The 13,821-nt window shown below is 49.0% G+C and overlaps 1 protein-coding gene across 12 annotated transcripts in view; it reads right to left on the bottom strand.

Annotated features, from left to right (window-relative positions):
* The window catches only part of LOC126534369 (uncharacterized), a 110,163-nt gene that overhangs the window by 95,893 nt on the left and 449 nt on the right, over positions 1–13,821 (bottom strand). The window lies entirely within an intron of this gene.

Here is a 13,821-nt window from a genome sequence, read left to right as displayed (position 1 = left end):
TACACTCAACCATTACGAACCGCGATGAACGGTGCTCCGGAGCCGGCTAAGTCTGGCGTGGGCGGCGCGGCGCGAACCTTGAAAGCCATCTGCGAACGCGGCAGAGTTTGGCATGTGCTGAGAGCTCCGTGAACCCTGTGTTCTCGCCGCTTCGTTGGCATTGAAGCGAGAGGGAGCACGCAGGTGAATACGCCGGCTAGTGCGGGCGCTATGATGAAAGCGATCGTCTTAAGGGATGGACGGAGTAATGGTTTTTCTGTTGGGCGAGGTTAGAAATGATGACGCATTTGGAGCCATCATATTTCAGTGTGCTTTTATTATTGATGATGTCGCAAGCGCCCTTGAACACCAGCTGCTGCCTCGATGATGTGTTAGAATAGGCATGCTTCTGCAGCTATGCAGTACTGAGTCCGCTTTATCACATCTTCTGTGGCTTTCCTGATGACTGGTCCCAGAATTCTACGGCGCACATCCGTTGTCCTTTCCTTGAGCTCATCTGTCATCCGTGTCAATCAAGAAAATACGATCTTTCATATAACCCCCGAAAAAAAGGAATCGAGTGGAGAGAGGTCAGGTGACCTCGCGGATCAATTCGAAGGCCCTTGCCTTCCAATGTATTGCGCACAAAAAGCCGTATCTAGCCAGTTTCGTGCTTGGCTGCTGCTGGATTTTGGCGCCCCGTCTTGCTGATACCACAGACGTGTAAGGCGTGACAGCGGGAGTTCGCTAAAAAACTCATCCACAATTCCTTCACTCATTCACGGATTTCGTGCACGTAACGCTGTTCAGTCAGTGTGCGATCGAAGAAGACGGGACAGATACCACCGACACAAATTCCGAACCACACATTGAATGACCACTGGCGTTGTTGACCATTGCGCTTTACACAGTGTGAATTGGAGTCATTCCATTGGAAATTTACCTGGCTCTTTCTGCGAAAATTGGCTTCATTTGTGCCCATGATGTTGCTCGAAAAGTCTGGTGACTCATTGGCATTTGTGAGGACCCAATTAGATAAATGTAGAAGACTCTGAAGGTCCTACCTTTCAAGCATTGTTGTAGGTTGAAGTGGTATCGGTGAAAGCCTGAGTCATTTAGAAATTGGTACCAGGGCGGCCGCGTCTCGCACACTAGCATGAAGGTTTGAAGCAATTAATGCCAGAGCATACGTGCGTAGGCTATAGAAGTCAAAGCTGAAGTCCTTCACTGCTTTTTCTGGAAGCTGCTGGTTTGTCTCAGGTTTTCATAATTTGTGATGATAGTCGATGCATTCGGTCTATCGCCCGACTTCCGTGACGATATACATGGTGCTTCAGCGACTACTTTGAAAAAGTTTTTTTTAAAGGTTGCCTGTGGGAGATTGCTCAATTCTAGTTCATTAGCCGGCCTACTCGAAGAGAGAGAGAGAAAAAACATTTATTTGAACCATCGAGGTGGTTGCTATGAGGTCGAGTGGGTGGTGTCCTCATTCCAGGACTCCACTGGCCATGGCTGCTCGACGTACTTGCTGGACGAGAGCTTCTTGTCCCGCCAGGGTATCGCCGGTCAGCTGTACCTCCCACCGCTCAAATGACGTGCTAGGCGTCTTTAAGTGTTGAGGTTTGCCCCCGCACCCCCACGAGATGTGGAAGAGTGTAGGGCGTGTGTCGCCGCACCAGGGGCAGATGCCGCGATATGTATGTGGGAACATTTTACTGTATTTGTGTAGGTTAGGAAATGTGTTTGTCTGAATAAGTCGGAGAGCTACGGCATCTTCAGTGCTGAGCTTTCTGTGAGGCGGAGGATAAATCCTGCGGTTGAGTCGCTGGATCTCGAGTCGGTCGCAGTAATTGGACGGCAGGGGCATGAAGGTAAATGGTGGGGATTGATGAGACGATTCGTCTTGCCCCGCTCGGTTGATTAGCGCTCGAGCTAGGGCGTTCGCCCTCTCGTTCCCCTCCAGACCCGCGTGGCCCGGCGTCCACGTGATTTGATGGTATTCTTGCAGCCTCGGGCCTAGAATATGAGCCGCCAGCAGCGGTGTTCGGCCGTTGGTAAAGTTACGGCAGGCCTGTTGCGAGTCGGTAACGACATGGGCTTCCCTGCCTACCCTGTCTTCTTGCTTTATTACCAGCGCCGCAGCTATGGTTTCAGCCGCAGCTGGGGTCTCTGCCCTTACGGAGGCCGCGAGAGTCAAGGAGTTGTCTCTCCCGTTCACGGCGGCTACCGCGAAGAGGCCCCCTACAGGGTACGCCGCCACGTCCACGTACGTTACGTACGGGTCACCCTTGAATTGTCGGCGCTGTCTGTCGACGCGAGCCTTGCGTCGTCCTTCATGGAGTTCATGGCTCATGTGCTTCGGTATCGGGTTCGCCTTGATCTTGCCTCTGACTTCAGGCGGGAGTGATCGTTGCCCATCGAGGGCACGGAGCTCCGTTGCCGTTCCGGTCCGGTGGAGGATGGCTCTGCCCGCCGCCGTGTTCTGTAGTCTGGCCTTTTGCGAAGCCATAACCGCGTCCGACAGCTCAGCGAAGGTGTTGTGGATACCGAGGGCAGCTAACTTCTCGTTTGAGGTGGTGACAGGGAGACCCAGGGCCGTTTTGTATGCGCCTCTGATGATGGCATCGACTTGTTCTTGGTCGCGTTTGTTTAGCGAGTGATAGTGATACGGCATGCTATACGTGATTCTGCTGATCACCAGAGCCTGGACGAGGCGAAGCGTGTCGTCTTCTCGCATGCCCTTGCGGCTTCTTGTAATTCGTTTTATAATCCGCGAGATCTGGTTGGTGGCAGACCTTAGGGTTTGGATGGTGTGGGAGGCTTTCAGGTTGCTCTGGATCCAAAAACCCAGAATCCTAGTCTTATTGCCTTCCGTGATCTTCTGGCCCTCAAGATAGAGGTCGATAGGGCCGGGGGACTTGTAGATTCCTCCTCCGTGCACCCGGATCACCTCGGACTTTTCTGGCGCACAACGCATCCCGCTCGCTGCCGCAAATCTCTCCACGGCCGTCGCGGCCTCTTGAAGGGTCGCCTCTTTTCGCGCTAGGGAGCCCTTGGTGGCCCAGAGCGTGATGTCGTCTGCGTAGAGGGCGTAACCTAGGTCGGGGATCTTCCGCAGCTCTTTGGTCAGCGCTAGCATCGCGACGTTGAATAGAATCGGGGATATTATCGCCCCTTGCGGTGTTCCTTTGTTCGGTACGTCGATCGTATCCGATCGAGTCTGGCCTATTCCGATGGTTGCCGTCCGGCCCGTCAAGAACGATTTAACGTAATTAAAGATGCGCTCCCCGCAGCTGATGTCGTTTAGTCCCTTGAGAATGGCCTCGTGAGAGATGTTATCGAAGGCCCCTTTTAGGTCCAGTGCGAGCAGATGTTCTCCTCCCTTCGGGATGCCCTTAAGAACTTCTTCCCTTAGGATTAGGAACGCATCTTGCGCAGAAAGTCCCGGCCTGAAGCCAAGCATGGTGTGCGGGAAGAGGTCACCGTCCTCTATGTAATGTTGGAGGCGGGTTTCGATGACCCTCTCGTACAGCTTGCCGAGGCACGAAGTCAGCGAGATGGGACGCAGGGCGTCGATCGCGGGCTTCTTGCCGGGTTTGGGAATGGTCACGATTTCCGCATGTTTCCACTCGTTCGGTACGTGGCCCTTGCTCCAGAGTTCCTCGTTTAGGTATTCGGTGAAGTCCTGGATGTGCATCGGGCTCAGGTTTCTAATCATGGCATTGGTGATTTTGTCAACTCCGGGAGCAGTGTTGCGCTGTGAGGCTCGTGCCGCGGCATACACCTCTTCCTCCGTGATGGGAGCGTCCAGTTCTGGTCTTGGGTCTCCTTCATATTTTAGGAGGCAGGGTTGTATGGAGTCGCTACCAAGGTATCTGGTTTTTAGGGTGTCAATCAGATCCTGGTCGTTTCCGGGGAACTTGTGAGCGATTTCTAGGAGCGTCCGACTGGTTGTCGATTTCGCCTTGTCGGGCTCGATAAGGCAACGTAGGATGGCCCACGTCTGCGCCGTACTCAGGGTACCCTTGAGCGAGGTGCAAAACTGTACCCAATTTTGCTGCGTCAGCTCGTTTGCGTAATTTCTGGCTTCGTCTGTTATTTTCTCGATTCGTAGACGTAGCTTCCGGTTTAACCGCTGTCGCTTCCACCGTTTGAGGAGGCCCTCACGGGCTTCCCACAGGTGTAAGAGCCTGCGGTCGACTTCGGGCGTCTCGACCGTGCGCTGGATGGTTTTAGTGGTTTGGATGTGGGCGTCCCGGAGGTGCTGCATCCATTCCCCTATGTCCGTTATACCGTTTTCGGGCGGGGGGTACTGCCTGAATGCCTCCCAGTCCGTAAGCCTAATTTCACCAATTGTTCTCTTGAGTTTCGGCGTGGATACCGAGATGCTGAGGATGTAGTGATCGCTGCCCAATGTTTCGCCCAGGTGCGCCCATGAGTATTCCCTTACGTTTTTGACAAATGACAGGTCCGGAAACGTGTCTCGACTTACACTATTGCCTACTCGGGTTGGTTGGAGGAGGTTGGTTGTCAATTCGAGGCCCATTTGGTCAACCGCATCGAGGAGCGACCTTCCCTTTTGCGTGTCTTGTTGGTAGCCCCAAGTCGTGTGTCTAGCGTTCATGTCTCCCACCACTACGAGCTGGTTGCCGCCAGCGGCTCTCACGCTCTCGTAAATGATGTTGCGGAAGTCGTCTTTCTGAGCCCTCGGGGGACTGTACAAATTCAGGATGAAAGTGCTACGTCTACCCCTCTTCTGCGGGAGGACTTCCACTAGCATATGATTAATGTCATGATGTTGATAATGTTGTCCCACGGCCGTCACCGTTTTGTGAACTAAAACCGCGACCTTCGGTGATCCCGCGTGTTTAATTACGTAGTAACCCCGCAGCCTGATCGGCTGGTTCCCGACCTCCTGAAGGCAGATGACGTCGGGGGGGTATAGGTGATTTTGGATGAAAAGTTGGAGTGAACTTGCCTTCTTGTTGAAAGAGCGACAATTCCACTGCCAGATCATGAGGTGTTCGGGCGCGCTGCGTGTGGTGTTAGCCATTGCTGACGTTCATGGCACCGCCGTCGCAGTTGTCGGCGTCCCTGATGTCACCCGTGTTGTTTATGCGCTTGTACGCCTTGATGCGTGGATTGCTGCTCTCGTCGTCGACCCGCCTACTCGAAGTGACGGACACTGCTTGCACAAAAAATTGAAATGCAAAATCAACTAATTAACAAGAATTCACTAATGAACTGTTTAGCTTATCTTAAGACCCATATTGCAAATTACAAATTCTAGCGGTGGACTTCACAAGGCTGATTAACTTGGAGCGAATTCGCAGGACGACACCAGTTTCGAGATATAAATTCCTGAACCTTGCGGAGAAATGCACCGGCATTCCAGTTACTTGTGTGCTTCAGTGCATGAAACGACGTTTTGTTAACAAATTAACTGGAACGCCAATGCATTTCTCCGCAAGGTTCGGGAATTTATATCTCGAAACTGGCGTCATCTTGAAAATTTGTACCAAGTGGAACCGCCTTGTGAACTCCCCGGCTAAAATTTGTAAATTGCAATATGGGCTACAATGTAATTAGTTAAAAACATAATTAGTGAAGTTTTATTATTTAGCCAATTTTGCATCTCACTTTTTGGTGCAAGTATTGTCGGCTGCTTCGAGTAGAGCAGCTCATGAACCAGAATTGATATCTGCCACAGGCTACTTTTAAAGATTTTGGAAAGTGTTCGCTGAAACACCCTGCATATTTGCGGCCTTCATGCTATTCATATTTGCAGGTCCAAACGCAAGGATCATGGCTTCTTTGAGCCCATTAGAGAAAGACATGGCTACTGGGACGAAAGAAAACGCACCTTTAAACCGTTGCACTGACATCAGTTCTCTTTTGTGGTGTTAGATGTCGTGGCGAAAAAAACAAAAACCATCTGTTCACTTTACGCTAAGAAAACAGCTATCACATCCGGTTTCAAACTAACACTAACCGCGGCATGTTACTTCAGCCAGAGCACGGGAGATAATGACCTAGGTCGATCACGATGTTTTTTTCTTTATTTTCTTAATTTCATGCTGGCTAACTCAGAGGGAGCTTTTTCGCGGGATTTATTTCTCAGTCGGAAAAATTGGTCGTTAATTAGTACGTGGCTGAGAATACTGCAATTATATGTCCCTTAGTTGTGCCTACATATGCCTCATTGACACTTTTATAATTAGGATAGTACGTCTCACATTAGATAATCAATTACGATTACCTAATTAAATCTCAGTGTTTAAAAAAGGAATTAGTGGCAATCCTTCGGCACCGCCGGGATAAAGGTTCTGCCCCCTACGGAAAACTCCGGAAGGGGATTCGGCACCGGAGCCCCCCGTAGTCGGCGCCTATGGTGGACACGAGAAGCTTGATTGCGGGAAAAAATCGCGGATTATCTATACTTTACAGACGATTGGCAATCTATTGTGATTACCTGGCATTCTTATGATGAACGTGAATTTGTTAGAATGTGTTTTACGTCCAATGATGATTATTATGATGTTTCTTCGTTTGTTTCACAGGCAGAGCAGTTGCCTGTTGCAAGTATTTGCTGCGATCGAGCGGCACGGACCTGTGGTGGCCCAGCTGCATAGCGGCTTCGGGGTGACGGAGCTTGCGTTCTTCAGACTCACAAGTGGTAGGCAGATTATTTCGGCGGGGCATGGAGACGGTACAAGGGCCCACGAAAACAAATACGTCCAACGACCTATTGCATGAGCTGTGCACTGCAGACGGGATTCTCCACCCTGCCTTGCTCTAAAGACCATCTGCCATTTAATTACGGTGCTGCGAAGGATAGTCATTGATTCGTTGCAGTGGCTCTCCGTCAAGCGGTCGCACTCTACGCGGAGGGGACACTATCGCTTTACTTTATTCAATGCTGCATGGCGCTGTCTCCCTGGCAAATCCATTCTAGGGGATCAACCAGGCACGGGCACATAGCAATTTCAATTGCGCCGTGGTGGAGTTTTTTGATGGGTCCCAAACCCTGTGACGCAAGTATCTACACAGAACCAGACAGCAGCCAGCAGCAAGTGAGTCATTGGGCACAAGCCCAGCGCCCCATGTAGTCTGCTTGGCAAGACGCCAGCGCTTTCCTACTGGCCTTGTCTTGTAGAAAACATCAGTCCCTGGGTGTGTGACGTGTTTCATATGGAGAAACAGCAGCTGGAAAACCCACTATGTTGCACAAGCATTCTGAACTCCATAATGCGATGCGCGAGATAAGTGAAAAACATGAATTGGATACATTGCGAATTCAGTACGAAGTGGGCCCGTGTGAAATCCCAGCGCAATTGCCAGTGCAATCGCAGCGACCAAATATGCCTTTTGCGTTTGAATCAAATCCTATAAAGAAATTAGCACCCCCTGCCATTGAAGAACCGTAGAAGATTTCAAGCTTTAGCTTACCGTTGTTAATACCTGTTTTTGTGAACAAAGCAAAATAAATCCGTGTCCATCTAACTGCGGCTGAGAAAACAGCCCGCTTCGCTTTTTCACCCACAAGCTTATACCTCAAACAGGAAGGCAGCAAGCCCGCTATACTGTGTCAGTCCGAAACTGAGCCCCCAATTGGCTGGTAATATAAGCGTCACTACCTGTCGACGTGGAAATTTTTTGTTGTGATATAGGCTCTCTGGGAATCCGTAGAAAAGGGACCCACAAGGAATTGTTAGGTTATAGTACAAATACAATTCGCCACCCACAGAACATAATTATTGTAGTAACATCTAGAAAGCCTTAAATTTTGATGAAGGTACATCGATGCACCCAGAGAGGAGAGAGTAATGCAAAGTCCGGGTTAAGGGGTGGATCTGCCACCAGATGTCATCACCAACAAGGAGCTCGAGATACTGCTTTGTTTCTGTGTACCAGCCAGAAAACACATACTGTCACTGTAACAGACTGACTTTGCGAAGCCATTGAGATTAAGCCTCCTCTGCGCGCATTTAAACTCACAATCTGATGTGAAGACTGTAGCAGTGGGCATAGGAATGGATGCAGCCACAGCCTCGTAGCCGTGTCATATTTATTCTGTGGGTTCAAAGAATGTAATTTCTGCAAGATACGTATAATGCACGACATGGGGGCAAGCATGCCTGTCACAACTCCGCTATAAAAAACAAGGCCCCACGCTAGAGGAAAAAGCTGTTCGTATACCATAGTATAAGATGTTACACAAGAAGAAACAAACACTGATATCAAGAAAAACATAGGGGAAATTACTTGTGCTTAATAAGCGTAGTAAAGAAACGATAAATTAACGGAAATGAAAGTAGATGAAAAACAACTTGCCGCTGGTAGGGAACGATCCAAGAACCTTCGCATTTCGCGAGCTATGCTCTACCAATTGCACTACCACGGAGACATTTCCCCACCCACTTGCTTGGGTATTTATGTTTCCTAGTAGAACCCTGGAAGTGTTAGCCAGCGCCACGACTCACAGACCTCGGCGGTGGATGTGGAACATCCTTTCTGCCGCACAAGTCATGGGAACGTGATCTTTTTTTGGGTGGAGGGAACCGGTCAATAAGCCCACAGACGCTACCTGAAGGCATCAATTTTGGCGGATTCGAGACCCTCGTTATGTAATAAACGAAAAGAAAGGGGGTAAACGAAGGGGCCCGATTTTTATTAGTCATAACGTAAGAAGCCAACAAACACTGACGCCAAGGACAACATGGGAGCAATTACTTGTGCTTAATAAATGATGTGAAAAAACTATAACAATGGAAATGAAAGTGGAGGAAAAAAGAACTTGCCGCAGGTGGGGAACGATCCCACAACCTTCGCATTTCGCGTGGGATGCGAAATGCGAAGGTTGTCGGATCGTTCCGCATATGCGGCAAGTTGTTTTCTTTATGCACATTCATTTCCAATAATTTATCGTTTTTTACTTCATTTTTCAAGCACAAGTAATTTCCCCAAAGTTGTCCTTGGTGTCAGTGTTTGTTGGCTTCTTATGTTATGAATAATAAAAATCAGGCCCCTCAGTTAACTCCCTTTATTCTCGTTTATAGTATGATACGGGCCTTTTGTTGCAATTAGGAAGCATTCTGGCGAAGACCGCAATGTAAAAATAAAAATCAATTTGCCTTATGCTTTCAAAAACCGTTGGGTTGTTTAGAAGTTTCGCCACAGTATTATAAATAGCAAGTGGCGCCTACTGAGGGGTCGGTGCTACGACGGTGCTCGAACGTGGGCGATGGAGGCCAGAAAAACATGCTGACGGAAAGGACGCGTGCCTAATGGCAGCGAGTTGCAGAGATGAACACGCGTGGATTTGGAGGAGGGGTGCGTCGCGCATGATCCATCGCGTACCTGAGTGGTGGGGCGGTTGGCGGGAAGTAGGGGACGGGGCACTGTGTTGCTGGTCAGCTCGCTGGTTCGTTCGTCACGAGAAGCTGAGAGATGAGGCACGCGCACTCGGGCAAGCGAATGACGGAACGCTTCACTAGTGATATACAATTGTGGGCTGAGAGTGCCTCGTGGACGTCGAAGCGTTGTGAAGAAACCACACAGCGCAAGATGTCTGTTCTAGTAAGCATCGAAACAAGCAGTTGATGCCGATTAGGTTCAGAAATGTCCACGCCTGGTGCGATAGTCTTCTTGCCAGCGATACAACAATGCAGTAAATTGTTCGGGCTGCGAATGCAAGTTGTCGATAATTAAAATTGGGATTCCGCTTAGCCGAAGCTATCTGAGGAATACTGCCAAGGATCGCCACTACGGTAGGTTGAATGTGACGGCGGTGCTCGTGTATAACTGCTTTCGCAAGAAGCTAATTGCTTCCATGAATCGTAGTGTTGGTGTGGACTGTGATCTATTCTCTAAACTATAAGTGGAATCTCCTTAGTGTTTCACTTGTCATGTGGTCAAATCGTCCGGCATCAACCCGAAATACCCACATTCGCTAGATAGAGGAACAACATATCGGCTAATATGTGAGTTCGGCATTCAAAATTCGGACTTGTGTGACTAAGCGTCATCATTGCTGCTTCTACATTTAACTGCAGCTACATTTTGCCGAAGATTCCGCATAAGTAACTGTACTTTTCTGAGTCCTTTCAGCAGTTATTCGCAAAGCTGCTCGGTTTTAGAAAAGACAGGTTCTGATACCACTTAAGTGGAATTTTAGCAACAGTAAATGTATGTAGACTCTGATTAGCAGGACTTCTGTGGTCAACACCCACGCAATCCTTCGCAGAACAGTTTCCGAACATTTATTTGAGAACCACAGTTCTCCGCAAGGTCACACCAGGCATCCTCGTGGTACCAACTATGGCTCTCATTATGGAACTCTTTTCTCGCTGCTCTGCCAAAGAGCGACAGGGCTTCTCAGTAGAAAAACGTTTGGCTAGCTAGTACAAATATTTACAGCAAATTATGCGGTGCCCAACAAAGAGGAAGTACACATTGGAGAGGTTAGAATACTCCTTGAGAATAAATTTTTGCATTTGTACCAGCTTTGTGGAAGTGGCGTGAACGTGTACCGGAATGGCTTTTTAGAAAACTGAAGGTAGTCTGTCATACGCGCGTTGCAGCTTCGACAGGTAAGTGAGGACAACTGTCTAAATATTAGGATATTGTTCAGCTCTGTGTCAAAGTCTCGCTAATGAAGCTCAGTTGCAAATTGAGCATCACGGAACTGTAAGTGAATTTTCCCGGACTGTCATACATATAGTGGGACATCTTTATCTATTTTCAACTGGAACATCTCACCAGTATTCAAGCCCGTAGAACTTTTAGATTTTGCCTGTTTGAAGAGGAAGCATTCTTTAAACGACGCATAATAATATTCTACATAAATTAGAGAATAGTTTGCTAGATTCGGTATTAAAATTAGCGGTTATGAGGTCTTGAATACTAATGAGGTTGTCTTGAATATTAATGGGGTATTATTTCGACCACTCCTATAAGTGGGCGAAACAATACAGGGGCCGTATAACGTAAAACAATTCCAATATGTTTTTATTCCAATCTCCGGACGTCAAATTTGCGTAACCACCGACGCAAGCATCGGGCGGTCACCCGCAGGGTTGTCTGAACTAACCAATCAAATGCTCCCCGCGTTCATAGGAGGTCACTTTTGTTTGCTTGAAAAACGAATAACATTGCCTGGATTGAGCGGCTTGTCTTATCTAATTGGCTCATAAGAGGCGAGGAGGATGCTCAAGTGGAGAGGGATTCGATAGAGCCGAGCCACTGCACTGAATATCGATAACCGGATGAAGAGGGTGTTGCCGGCGTCTGCGATTGGTCCGCTTTCTCTTGCTTAGCTTGCGGTGGCTCGTCGACAATCGCGGCAGCATGCAACAGAAGGTTAAGAATGACGCTAAAACGGAATCTCAGCAAAGAAGAGTTCGCAGAACGAGGTCGTAAACGCGCTGAAAATTCTCGAAAACATTACTCGGCCACGCAAAAAGTTTTATTACACGCAAATAAACCCATGCTCTCCAGCAGGGGCGAGTAGCCAGTGCCGGAGCGATCGGCCGCAGACATCTTTTATTCCTTTCGGAACTGGGCAGCCTGTGGCTATTCAGAATAAAATTCAGTTTTGTTCGGCATATTAATGCACCTTTAACGCGTAGGTGTCACTTCTGACGCTGTAAGCTTTTGCAGTTTTGTGACGTCGCGTGAGGGGCAAGTGAAGTGGGTGCAGCCCGAAAACTTCTGACTAATGGGCGAGGGCTAATGGCAAAAAGGCGTCGAATGGGACGTGACTATTTTTGTTTTGTTCGGTCAGATTATGCATATTCAGTGTGTACACGTCATATCAGATGGGAAGCTATCACGGTTTTGGCGACGTCGCTTGACAGACAGGTGAAGTGGGGGTGGTCCAAAAAAGTTTTTCGCCAATCGCGGTGGGCTGATTGCGGAGTTGGAATAGAAAAGTTTGGAATAGTTCTCGCTATAGCGCCCCAGTAGACATTTTGGGGATTCAATGATCTGTTTCTTTTTGTTTACTCCTGTACGGTGAAAACAATAGTTTCTTAAAAGGATAGGAAATAGATAAATTTCCTGATGCAGAACTTGCACCAGTTGAAAGAGGTGTTTAGAGGAGTAAATTACGGAATAGGTTGTCTTATCTTGAATAAAAGGCACATTTCAATGATTCAGAAAGCACAAGGTTCTTTTAACACAGAGCATCAAAATGGCGCAAACATTTCAGCATCTACACGCATGTCTTATAAAATGTAGGGTGGTCGCGATGATGATCTGATTGATCTAAAAAAAAATCACCGCATAATACTGTTTTAAATCAGATTTTACTATTTAGTCACGAAGGATGCATTTGTATTCTTCGTTATCACTTAGGCGGGTCACTTCAGTTATTGAATTTAAACACGCACAATAGTATTTGCATTGCGCCTACGAGAATATACATTTTCTATTATATATAAGTCAGGGCGCCTGCATAAAGACGCTGACTGCCTGTTCCGCAATCCCGTGGATCAACCGGACGATACCGATGCAGACTCGGACATCAGTGTTCTGTCCCTCTCTGGCTTCCTCCATATTGGCGACGAGCAGCGCAGGGATCCTGTTCTTTGAACACTTATGGAACGCCTAAGCTCCTCGCCCAATGACCCGCCCCTTCGGATGTTCACCTTGCGCGATGGAACTTTATACCGTCGCAGCGTTCGTCCTGACGGACCGGAGCTCCTCCTAGTCGTCCCCAAGCACCTTCGACTCGCCGTGCTCCAGCAACTTCATGACGCTCCTACTGCTGGACATCTGGGCGTCACTCGTACTTACGACCACCTGCGGCGCTGCTTCTTCTGGCCCGGCATTTATCGCTCTGTGCGCCGTTATGTCGCTTCTTGCGACCTGTGTCAACGCCGGAAGACGCCTGCTATGCCTCCCGCTCGTTTGCTTCAACCAATTGATATACCTACAGAGCCCTTCTTCCGTGTGGGCCTCGACCTCCTTGGCCCGTTTCCAATTTCCACCAAAGGGAACAAATGGATTGCTGTAGCAACCGATTATGCCACTAGATATGCCATCGCAGGAGCGCTGCCAACCAGCTGCGCTACAGATGTCGCCGACTTCTTACTATACGACGTCATCCTGCACCACGGCGCCCCTCACCAGTTGCTGACGGATCGCGGCCGCTACTTTCTATCGAAGGTCGTCGATGATCTGCTCCGCTCCTGTTCTACAGAACATCGGATTGCTACCGCGTACCACCCTCAAACGAACGGCCTCACCGAGCGACTCAACCGCACACTCACTGAAATGCTCGCCATGTACGTTTCCAACGATCACCGCGACTGGGACGTCGCTTTACCATACGTCACTTTCGCATACAACTCGTCCCGTCACGACACTGCCGGATTTTCACCATTTTTCCTTTTGTATGGCCGCGACCCCACCTTGCCTTTTGACACGTTGCTACCGTCCGCAGTACAGTCACCCAGCACTGGTTACGCTCGCGATGCTATTGACTTAGCCGCCCAGGCCCGAGATGTCGCCCGTCATCGCCTCAAAGTCTCGCAAGCTTCTCAAAAGCGACGCTACTACCTTCGGCACCGAGATCACCATTTTTCACCTGGTTCCCTTGTCCTTCTCTGGACGCCTTCACGTCGCGTCGGCTTGTCCGAAAAAGTACTGTCCCGTTTTTCTGGTCCGTACCAGATCTTACGCCAACTGTCCGACGTGACATACGAGATCGCCCCAGTCGGTCAGCCTTCAGTGCCTCCCAACGTAACCAGCGATGTTGTTCACGTCACCAGGCTCAAGCCCTATGTCCCCCCATTAAGTGAGGCTGTATAACTTGCACCGGGACGGAGCTACCCCGCC

The sequence above is a fragment of the Dermacentor andersoni genome, chromosome 7 (assembly GCF_023375885.2).
Source record: "Dermacentor andersoni chromosome 7, qqDerAnde1_hic_scaffold, whole genome shotgun sequence".
Taxonomy (NCBI): domain Eukaryota; kingdom Metazoa; phylum Arthropoda; class Arachnida; order Ixodida; family Ixodidae; genus Dermacentor; species Dermacentor andersoni.
Note: the sequence above shows the minus strand (reverse complement) of the source record. Positions and strands in the feature narration are given on the sequence as shown.